This window comes from Hippocampus guttulatus, chromosome 7 (assembly GCF_054856545.1).
Source record: "Hippocampus guttulatus isolate MCC_2025c chromosome 7, RoL_Hgut_1.0, whole genome shotgun sequence".
Classification (NCBI taxonomy): domain Eukaryota; kingdom Metazoa; phylum Chordata; class Actinopteri; order Syngnathiformes; family Syngnathidae; genus Hippocampus; species Hippocampus guttulatus.
The window spans coordinates 14,900,995-14,910,631 of NC_141267.1; the positions used below are offsets into that span (position 1 = coordinate 14,900,995).

Below are 9,637 nucleotides of genomic sequence, written 5' to 3' on the forward strand. Positions count from 1 at the left end.
GTGGTTACCACTGGATTGCTGTCAGCGTCTGGACATCTGACCATTTCAAACTCTGCTCAAATAAAGTACATGGCAGACAGGTATGAGGGAAGCACACATACTTGTAAAACTCTACGAAGACTGCAGATGATCGCAAAGTAATGTGAGCGGAGCTCGTGTCTCATAATGACATTATTGACTTGAAATCACTTCTGTCGCTAAAGGACATGGCCCGTACGGGGGTCGAACCCGTCACCTTGGCGTTATTAGCACCACGCTCTAACCAACTGAGCTAACCGGCCACATGCATTTCTTGAAGTCGCCGACTACGGATGCAAACGAAGTCTGGTGGTTACCATTGGATTGCTGGCAGCGTCTGGACATCGGACCATTTCAAACTCTGCTCAAGTAAAGTACACTGCAGACAGGCATGAGGCAAGCACACATCCTTGTAAAATGTGACCAAGACTGGAAATGATCGCCAATTGATGTTGTCATTGGTCGTGTCCAATCATGACACAAAGGACTTGAAATCGCTTGAGCTCAGTCGCTAAAGGACATGGCCCGTACGGGGGTCGATCCCATGACCTTGGCATGATTAGCACCACGCTCTAACCAACTGAGCTAACCGGCCACGTGCACTGCTTGAAGTCGCCGACTACGGATGCAAATGAAGTCTGGTGGTTTCCGTGGGATTGCTGGCAGCGTCTGGACATCGGACCATTTCAAACGCTGCTCAAGTAAAGTACATGGCAGACAGGTATGAGGGAAGCAGACATACTTGTAAAACTCTACCAAGATTGCAGATGATCACCAAGTGATGTGAGCATAGCTCATGTCTCATAATGACATTATTGACTTGAAATCACTTCTGTCCCTAAAGGACATGGCCCGTACGGGGGTCGAACCCGTGACCTTGGCGTTATTAGCACCACGCTCTAACCAACTGAGCTAACCGGCCACGAGCATTGCTTGAAGTCGCCGACTACGGATGCAAACGAAGTCTGGTGGTTACCATTGGATTGCTGGCAGCGTCTGGACATCGGACCATTTCAAACGCTGCTCAAGTAAAGTACATGGCAGACAGGTATGAGGGAAGCAGACATACTTGTAAAACTCTACGAAGACTGCAGATGATCGCCAAGTAATGTGAGCGGAGCTCGTGTCTCATAATGACATTATTGACTTGAAATCACTTCTGTCGCTAAAGGACATGGCCCGTACGGGGGTCGAACCCGTGACCTTGGCGTTATTAGCACCACGCTCTAACCAACTGAGCTAACCGGCCACATGCATTTCTTGAAGTCGCCGACTACGGATGCAAACGAAGTCTGGTGGTTACCATTGGATTGCTGGCAGCGTCTGGACATCGGACCATTTCAAACTCTGCTCAAGTAAAGTACACTGCAGACAGGCATGAGGCAAGCACACATCCTTGTGAAACTCTACGAAGACTGCAGATGATCGCCAAGTGATGTGAGCGGAGCTCGTGTCTCATGTGCGCTTTTTGAAGTCGCTGACTACGGATGCAAATGAAGTCCGGTGGTTACCACTGGATTGCTGTCAGCATCTGGACATCTGACCATTTCAAACTCTGCTCAAATAAAGTACATGGCAGACAGGTATGAGGGAAGCACACATACTTGTAAAACTCTACGAAGACTGCAGATGATCACCAAGTAATGTGAGCGGAGCTCGTGTCTCATAATGACATTATTGACTTGAAATCACTTCTGTCGCTAAAGGACATGGCCGGTACGGGGATCGAACCCGTGGCCTTGGCGTTATTAGCACCACGCTCTAACCAACTGAGCTAACCGGCCACGAGCATTGCTTGAAGTCGCCGACTACGGATGCAAACGAAGTCTGGTGGTTACCATTGGATTGCTGGCAGCGTCTGGACATCGGACCATTTCAAACTCTGCTCAAGTAAAATACACTGCAGACAGGCATGAGGCAAACACATCCTTGTAAAATGTGACTAAGACTGGAAATGATCGCCAAGCAACAGTGTCATTGGTCCTGTCCAATCATGACATGAAGGACTTGAAATCGCTTGAGCTCGGTCGCTAAAGGACATGGCCCGTACGGGGGTCGAACCCGTGACCTTGGCGTTATTAGCACCACGCTCTAAACAACTGAGCTAACCCGCCACGTGCGCTTTTTGAAGTCGCTGACTACGGATGCAAATGAAGTCCGGTGGTTACCACTGGATTGCTGTCAGCGTCTGGACATCTGACCATTTCAAACTCTGCTCAAATAAAGTACATGGCAGACAGGTATGAGGGAAGCACACATACTTGTAAAACTCTACGAAGACTGCAGATGATCGCAAAGTAATGTGAGCGGAGCTCGTGTCTCATAATGACATTATTGACTTGAAATCACTTCTGTCGCTAAAGGACATGGCCCGTACGGGGGTCGAACCCGTCACCTTGGCGTTATTAGCACCACGCTCTAACCAACTGAGCTAACCGGCCACATGCATTTCTTGAAGTCGCCGACTACGGATGCAAACGAAGTCTGGTGGTTACCATTGGATTGCTGGCAGCGTCTGGACATCGGACCATTTCAAACTCTGCTCAAGTAAAGTACACTGCAGACAGGCATGAGGCAAGCACACATCCTTGTAAAATGTGACCAAGACTGGAAATGATCGCCAATTGATGTTGTCATTGGTCGTGTCCAATCATGACACAAAGGACTTGAAATCGCTTGAGCTCAGTCGCTAAAGGACATGGCCCGTACGGGGGTCGATCCCATGACCTTGGCATGATTAGCACCACGCTCTAACCAACTGAGCTAACCGGCCACGTGCACTGCTTGAAGTCGCCGACTACGGATGCAAATGAAGTCCGGTGGTTACCACTGGATTGCTGTCAGCGTCTGGACATCTGACCATTTCAAACTCTGCTCAAATAAAGTACATGGCAGACAGGTATGAGGGAAGCACACATACTTGTAAAACTCTACGAAGACTGCAGATGATCGCCAAGTAATGTGAGCGGAGCTCGTGTCTCATAATGACATTATTGACTTGAAATCACTTCTGTCGCTAAAGGACATGGCCAGTACGGGGATCGAACCCGTGGCCTTGGCGTTATTAGCACCACGCTCTAACCAACTGAGCTAACCGGCCACATGCATTTCTTGAAGTCGCCGACTACGGATGCAAACGAAGTCTGGTGGTTACCATTGGATTGCTGGCAGCGTCTGGACATCGGACCATTTCAAACTCTGCTCAAGTAAAGTACACTGCAGACAGGCATGAGGCAAGCACACATCCTTGTAAAATGTGACCAAGACTGGAAATGATCGCCAATTGATGTTGTCATTGGTCGTGTCCAATCATGACACAAAGGACTTGAAATCGCTTGAGCTCAGTCGCTAAAGGACATGGCCCGTACGGGGGTCGAACCCATGACCTTGGCATGATTAGCACCACACTCTAAACAACTGAGCTAACCGGCCACGTGCACTGCTTGAAGTCGCCGACTACGGATGCAAACGAAGTCTGGTGGTTTCCATGGGATTGCTGGCAGCGTCTGGACATCGGACCATTTCAAACGCTGCTCAAGTAAAGTACACTGCAGACAGGCCTGGGGCAAGCGCACATTATTGTCAAATGTGACCAAGATTGGAAATGATCGTCAAGCGATGTTGTCATTATTCCTGTCCAATCATGACTTGAAGGACTTGAAATCGCTTGAGCTCGGTCGCTAAAGGACATGGCCCGTACGGGGGTCGAACCCGTGACCTTGGCGTTATTAGCACCACGCTCTAGCCAACTGAGCTAACCGGCCACGTGCGCTTCTTGAAGTCACTGACTATGGATGCAAACGAAGTCTGGTGGTTTGCATTGCTTTCAGCGTCTGAACATCGGACCATTTCAAACTCTGCTCAAATAAAGTACATGGCAGACAGGTATGAGGGAAGCACACATACTTGTAAAACTCTACCAAGACTGCTGATGATCGCCAAGTGATGTGAGCGTAGCTCGTGTCTCATAATAACATTATTGACTTGAAATCACTTCTGTCCCTAAAGGACATGGCCCGTACGGGGGTCGAACCCGTGACCTTGGCGTTATTAGCACCACGCTCTAACCAACTGAGCTAACCGGCCACGTGTGCTTCTCGAAGTCACTGACTACAGATGCAAACGAAGTCTGGTGGTTTGTATTGCTGGCAGCGTCTGGACATCGGACCATTTCAAACTCTGCCCAAGTAAAATACACTGCAGACAGGCATGGGGCAAGCACAGATCTTTGTAAAATGTGACCAAGACTGGAAATGATCGCCAATTGATATTGTCAGTGGTCCTGTCCAATCATGACATGAAGGACTTGAAATCGCTTGAGCTCGGTCGCTAAAGGACATGGCCCGTACGGGGGTCAAACCCGTGACCTTGGCGTTATTAGCACCACACTCTAACCAACTGAGCTAACCGGCCACGTGTGCTTTTTGAAGTCGCGACTACGGATGCAAACGAAGTCTGGTGGTTTGCATTGCTGGGAGCGTCTGGACATCGGACCATTTCAAACTCTGCCCAAGTAAAATACACTGCAGACAGGCATGGGGCAAGCACAGATCTTTGTAAAATGTGACCAAGACTGGAAATGATCGCCAATTGATATTGTCAGTGGTCCTGTCCAATCATGACATGAAGGACTTGAAATCGGTCGCTAAAGGACATGGCCCGTACGGGGGTCGAACCCATGACCTTGGCGTTATTAGCACCACGCTCTAACCAACTGAGCTAACCGGCCACGTGTGCGTTTTGAAGTCGCGACTACGGATGCAAACGAAGTCTGGTGGTTTGCATTAATGGCAGCATGTGGACATCGGACCATTTAAAACTCTGCTCAAATAAAGTACATGGCAGACAGGTATGAGGGAAGCACACATACTTGTAAAACTCTACGAAGACTGCAGATGATCGCCAAGTGATGTAAGCGTAGCTCGTGTTTCATAATGACATTATTGACTTGAAATCACTTCTGTCGCTAAAGGACATGGCCTGTACGGGGGTCAAACCCGTGACCTTGGCGTTATTAGCACCACGCTCTAACCAACTGAGCTAACCGGCCACGTGCGCTTCTTGAAGTCGCTGACTACGGATGCAAATGAGGTCTGGTGGTTACCATTGGATTGCAGGCAGCATCTGGACATCGGACCATTTCAAAAGCTGCTCAAGTAAAGTACACTGCAGACAGGCCTGGGGCAAGCGCACATTATTGTCAAATGTGACCAAGATTGGAAATGATTGTCAAGCGATGTTGTCATTATTCCTGTCCAATCATGACATGAAGGACTTGAAATCGCTTGAGCTCGGTTGCTAAAGGACATGGCCCGTACAGGGGTCAAACCCGCAACCTTGGCGTTATTAGCACCACGCTCTAACCAACTGAGCTAACCGGCCACGTGCGCTTCTTGAAGTCGCTGACTACGGATGCAAATGAAGTCCGGTGGTTACCACTGGATTGCTGTCAGCGTCTGGACATCTGACCATTTCAAACTCTGCTCAAATAAAGTACATGGCAGACAGGTATGAGGGAAGCACACATACTTGTAAAATTCTACCAAGACTGCAGATGATCGCCAAATAATGTGAGCGTAGCTCGTGTCTCATAATGACATTATTGACTTGAAATCACTTCTGTCGCTAAAGGACATGGCCTGTACGGGGGTCGAACCCGTGACCTTGGCGTTATTAGCACCACGCTCTAACCAACTGAGCTAGCCGGCCACGTGCGCTTCTGTAAGTCGCCGACTACGGATGCAAATGAGGTCTGGTGGTTACCATTGGATTGCTGGCAGCGTCTGGACATCGGACCATTTCAAACTCTGCTCAAGTAAAATACACTGCAGAGAGGCATTGGGGAAGTGCACATGTATGTCAAATGTGACCAAGATTGGAAATGATCGTCAAGCGATGTTGTCATTGGTCGTGTCCAATCATGACATCAAGGACTTGAAATCGCTTGAGCGAGGTCGCTAAAGGAAATGGCCCGTACAGGGGTCGAACCTGTGACCTTGGCGTTATTACCACCACGCTCTAGCCAACTGAGCTAACCGGCCACATGTGCTTCTTGAAGTCGCTGACTACGGATGCAAACGAAGTCTGGTGGTTTGCATTGCTGGCAGCGTCTGGACATCGGACCATTTCAAACTCTGCTCAAGTAAAATACACTGCAGACAGGCATGGGGCAAGCACAGATCTTTGTAAAATGTGACCAAGACTGGAAATGATCGCCAATTGATGTTGTCAGTGGTCCTGTCCAATCATGACATGAAGGACTTGAAATCGCTTGAGCTCGGTCGCTAAAGGACATGGCCCATACGGGGGTCAAACCCGCAACCTTGGCGTTATTAGCACCACGCTCTAACCAACTGAGCTAACCGGCCACGTGCGCTTCTTGAAGTCGCTGACTACGGATGCAAACGAAGTCTGGTGGTTGCGTTGGATTGCTGGCAGCGTCTGGACATCGGACTCTGCTCAAGTAAAATACACTGCAGACAGGTATGGGGTAAGCACACATCCTTGTAAAAGGTGACCAAGACTGTATATGATCGCCAAGCGATGTTGTCATTGGTCCTGTCCAATCTTGACAGGAGGGACTTGAAATCGCTTGAGCTCAGTTGCTAAAGGACATGGCCCGTACGGGGGCATTTGGCTGAGACAAAAGCTCCATCTGCAGTGGAAAGTTTTTTTTGTTTTGTTTTTGGTTTTTTTGCAGACTGTTTGGGGGGAGCGCTGTGTTGACACGGTCAGCAGGTTCCTTGTTGTCTTTTGTCTATTTTCTGTTTGTACGAAGAACAGAGTGGCTCTCTGTTTGAGACATTACCTGGTGGATATTTATGCAGCTGTGAGGGGAACCTTTGATATTCTTCTCAGACACACACACTTGACTAGAGATGGCACACACCCACACGCACGCATGCGCACACACACACACACATTCACATTCACATACATGTCACAGTTGAGAGTGTTCAGCTGTCCAACGCCATCAGTGTGCCTGCGTCTGTGCGCCTGTGAGCAACCTCGCAGCTTGACCCGGCGACACGGCCCAGAGGTCATGGTTAAAATAAACCCTGCTAACTGTGTAAACAGGTTGTGTACACTCGCACAGACATATGGCACCCCCTCATCAAACGTCTGGGTGAAGGCATGGAAATCTGTTGAGGTTTTTTGGCGGGCTGATCGGAACAAAACTTTCATTACATTATCTGCCTTTACAAAGAGCCTTGTGTTCATTCTATTCAGCTATTTTCAATTGCACTTGTTCTTATTAGGGTTGCAGGTAAGCTGGAGCCTAGCTGAGCTAAATTGAGTTCTATTCTGGACAGGTCCCCGGCCAATCACGAGGCACATTGTTTTTATTGGCTGTTACATCTGCGAATTGAAGCGATTTACCGGCGATTCACAACAGAGGCAGAGGCTGATGGTCGACCGCTCAGAGAATGTAGTTGCTGAACCCCATACTGCGTTTCAGCCACATCGCTTGGTGTGCAATGGCCATTAATATCAAACTATCCTTTGAAATAAATGACATTTTAAATGTCTTCATTGCATGTTTCATTGCAATAATTTTAATTACAAACTATAATCTGCTGTACAGTTCTACAAAATAACACATAATATGATATTATGTCCTTATGAGCAAATCTGCTTCACAATTCTGTGGTTCAGGGTTTGAATTCCAAGTTTAATAAATTAAAGACATCTTTTATCTTTTTTTTTTTACAATGAAATTGAATACTGTTTAGAAACACAACTTATGCACGCCGATTTGTAAAAAATTTTTTCTTTTAACAATGTTGCTATTTGAAGGCAATTAAAAACTGCTGATATGTGGGCGCAGTGTTTTGCTGTCAGCGAGCGGGACGAGGTGAACAGATATACAAAATGTCATGCCAAATTGCAGCGCAGCAGTCAGCATGCGTGACGGCTACTGACGTCAAAAATAAAACAGCAATGGAAAACAACACGTGCTAACACCAGCATGACAGGTAGGCTCGCTTTGCTTTGCCGTGCGGATCCAACCCTCATTATGACAAGCAAGCACAACAACAATAACTACACCCCGCAACGGCTGCTGTCGCGTGCTTGCATCGTGTGTGTATGCGTGAAAAAGCAATGTGTCTTATCGGAGATCACACCAAGAAAACCCCCCCAACTCTTTGGAGCTTCTCTCCATCCTGCAAGGAACCACCAGCTTTCAGTTAGTGGTGGCAGCTGAGGCAATCTCTCTCTCTCTCTCAGTGCGAGTGCGAATCGCTCACCCATGTCTGTCAATGAAGACGGTTGAGTGCGGAGGCTGAGAGTGACAGCGAGAAAGAGGCAGCTACTTCTCAGAAGAGGCCTCCTGACAGTTGCAGTTTGACTGGAAGTCATGAGATGGTTTGCAGCGCCTGAAAAAAATATTTATAATCATGAAAAAAAGTATTTATAATCAAGTTGTTTTTATTTACTGTATGTACCGTCAATTCTCAACGCAAGGAGTCTCTTCACACCTTTAAAAAAAATACCAGCTGCAACTTGCGAAGAAGACCTCTGGTGACGCTGGCAAGGAATAACTCCTAAGGATGAGAACCCCAACATGCATAAAGAGCGTCAAGCGAAGAAGAATAAATGGAGGCATGGACAAGCACGTGACGTTACAGTGGTTACCTTTTTTTTGTTTTTGTTCCACGTATGATCAGAAGAATTCCAATAAGTGAGATGTGTTTGTGACTCTCCTGTCTTATTTACCAACAAGAGTGGGTGAACTTTTATTGACACTTGTTTGGCAAGTAGCAGTGTTAAAAAAAAATAGGCTCCACAAATCACCTTACACAATAAAAAATGAATTAAAAAAAGTGTGCCCCCAATGGGCTTTTTTGGAGGTGTCCTGTTTTGACCAAAACCTTTTTTTTAACTCAATATTTTTTCCTAAGCCTTGCTTTCCCCAAAGTGAATAATTCGCAAGACAATAAATACTAAATTTCAACGATATCAGGCCGCCGATAACAAAGCCCGAATAGTTCCACACCTGCTGTGGTTGATGTCAGCACTACAAACAGTTTTAACATGAAGGTTTACTTGACATGCACAAGTCAGTCCTTCTTGGCTTTTGAGGCCTCGTCCTTTCATGTTCAATCCGACTTCAAATCCCGCCGAGTTGAGCTCACTCTTCTCGACCTTCGCTCTTAGAAAAGTCATCTGGCGGCGCCGACTCGGAAACACGTTTAACCGCTTGCACGTGTCAGGCTCCATGTTTTGATTCACCTTTGTTGCAGAAAAAAAACATGTCTTGCCGTGTGCTCTTCATCATTAGATCATTTATAGTGTATGACCAAATTATGGCACAACAGTAATTACCAACCAACCAAATGTCTGGTTGTGGTCTTCAGGTGATATAAACCAAGCTTTGACGAGACAGAAGTTATGGATGTTGCCATAGGGATGGATTTATCAGAACTGCTAAGCGCGTGAACCTTACTCACCCCTCTAGTCATTGCCAACCCATTCTGAGACAGACCCAATGATGCGCAAGAGTCAGTGACACTTTTGGATGACTTCCTTTTCCTATTTCGTGTCAGTGCCTTTTGTACAGAACAGAGACATGGAAACAAGGTGGAAAATTGGTTCTGTGCAGGCAGTCAAAAAATGG

At 47.2% G+C, this 9,637-nt stretch overlaps 18 non-coding genes across 18 annotated transcripts; all 18 read right to left on the reverse strand.

The window, feature by feature from the left end:
• Positions 1-207: 207 nt before the first annotated feature.
• On the reverse strand, positions 208-281 carry trnai-aau (transfer RNA isoleucine (anticodon AAU)). The gene has a single exon. It is a non-coding gene; the product is annotated as a tRNA-Ile (tRNA).
• A 258-nt stretch (positions 282-539) lies between these two features.
• On the reverse strand, positions 540-613 carry trnai-aau (transfer RNA isoleucine (anticodon AAU)). Its single transcript has one exon. It is a non-coding gene; the product is annotated as a tRNA-Ile (tRNA).
• A 253-nt stretch (positions 614-866) lies between these two features.
• trnai-aau (transfer RNA isoleucine (anticodon AAU)) lies at positions 867-940 on the reverse strand. The gene has a single exon. It is a non-coding gene; the product is annotated as a tRNA-Ile (tRNA).
• A 253-nt stretch (positions 941-1,193) lies between these two features.
• Positions 1,194-1,267, reverse strand: trnai-aau (transfer RNA isoleucine (anticodon AAU)). Its single transcript has one exon. It is a non-coding gene; the product is annotated as a tRNA-Ile (tRNA).
• A 461-nt stretch (positions 1,268-1,728) lies between these two features.
• trnai-aau (transfer RNA isoleucine (anticodon AAU)) lies at positions 1,729-1,802 on the reverse strand. The gene has a single exon. It is a non-coding gene; the product is annotated as a tRNA-Ile (tRNA).
• A 256-nt stretch (positions 1,803-2,058) lies between these two features.
• Positions 2,059-2,132, reverse strand: trnai-aau (transfer RNA isoleucine (anticodon AAU)). Its single transcript has one exon. It is a non-coding gene; the product is annotated as a tRNA-Ile (tRNA).
• Positions 2,133-2,385: 253 nt separating this feature from the next.
• On the reverse strand, positions 2,386-2,459 carry trnai-aau (transfer RNA isoleucine (anticodon AAU)). The gene has a single exon. It is a non-coding gene; the product is annotated as a tRNA-Ile (tRNA).
• Positions 2,460-2,717: 258 nt separating this feature from the next.
• Positions 2,718-2,791, reverse strand: trnai-aau (transfer RNA isoleucine (anticodon AAU)). Its single transcript has one exon. It is a non-coding gene; the product is annotated as a tRNA-Ile (tRNA).
• Positions 2,792-3,044: 253 nt separating this feature from the next.
• Positions 3,045-3,118, reverse strand: trnai-aau (transfer RNA isoleucine (anticodon AAU)). The gene has a single exon. It is a non-coding gene; the product is annotated as a tRNA-Ile (tRNA).
• A 590-nt stretch (positions 3,119-3,708) lies between these two features.
• On the reverse strand, positions 3,709-3,782 carry trnai-aau (transfer RNA isoleucine (anticodon AAU)). The gene has a single exon. It is a non-coding gene; the product is annotated as a tRNA-Ile (tRNA).
• A 248-nt stretch (positions 3,783-4,030) lies between these two features.
• trnai-aau (transfer RNA isoleucine (anticodon AAU)) lies at positions 4,031-4,104 on the reverse strand. The gene has a single exon. It is a non-coding gene; the product is annotated as a tRNA-Ile (tRNA).
• Positions 4,105-4,357: 253 nt separating this feature from the next.
• On the reverse strand, positions 4,358-4,431 carry trnai-aau (transfer RNA isoleucine (anticodon AAU)). Its single transcript has one exon. It is a non-coding gene; the product is annotated as a tRNA-Ile (tRNA).
• A 242-nt stretch (positions 4,432-4,673) lies between these two features.
• Positions 4,674-4,747, reverse strand: trnai-aau (transfer RNA isoleucine (anticodon AAU)). The gene has a single exon. It is a non-coding gene; the product is annotated as a tRNA-Ile (tRNA).
• A 247-nt stretch (positions 4,748-4,994) lies between these two features.
• Positions 4,995-5,068, reverse strand: trnai-aau (transfer RNA isoleucine (anticodon AAU)). Its single transcript has one exon. It is a non-coding gene; the product is annotated as a tRNA-Ile (tRNA).
• Positions 5,069-5,326: 258 nt separating this feature from the next.
• trnai-aau (transfer RNA isoleucine (anticodon AAU)) lies at positions 5,327-5,400 on the reverse strand. Its single transcript has one exon. It is a non-coding gene; the product is annotated as a tRNA-Ile (tRNA).
• Positions 5,401-5,653: 253 nt separating this feature from the next.
• On the reverse strand, positions 5,654-5,727 carry trnai-aau (transfer RNA isoleucine (anticodon AAU)). Its single transcript has one exon. It is a non-coding gene; the product is annotated as a tRNA-Ile (tRNA).
• A 258-nt stretch (positions 5,728-5,985) lies between these two features.
• On the reverse strand, positions 5,986-6,059 carry trnai-aau (transfer RNA isoleucine (anticodon AAU)). Its single transcript has one exon. It is a non-coding gene; the product is annotated as a tRNA-Ile (tRNA).
• A 253-nt stretch (positions 6,060-6,312) lies between these two features.
• On the reverse strand, positions 6,313-6,386 carry trnai-aau (transfer RNA isoleucine (anticodon AAU)). Its single transcript has one exon. It is a non-coding gene; the product is annotated as a tRNA-Ile (tRNA).
• Between the last annotated feature and the right edge of the window lie 3,251 nt (positions 6,387-9,637).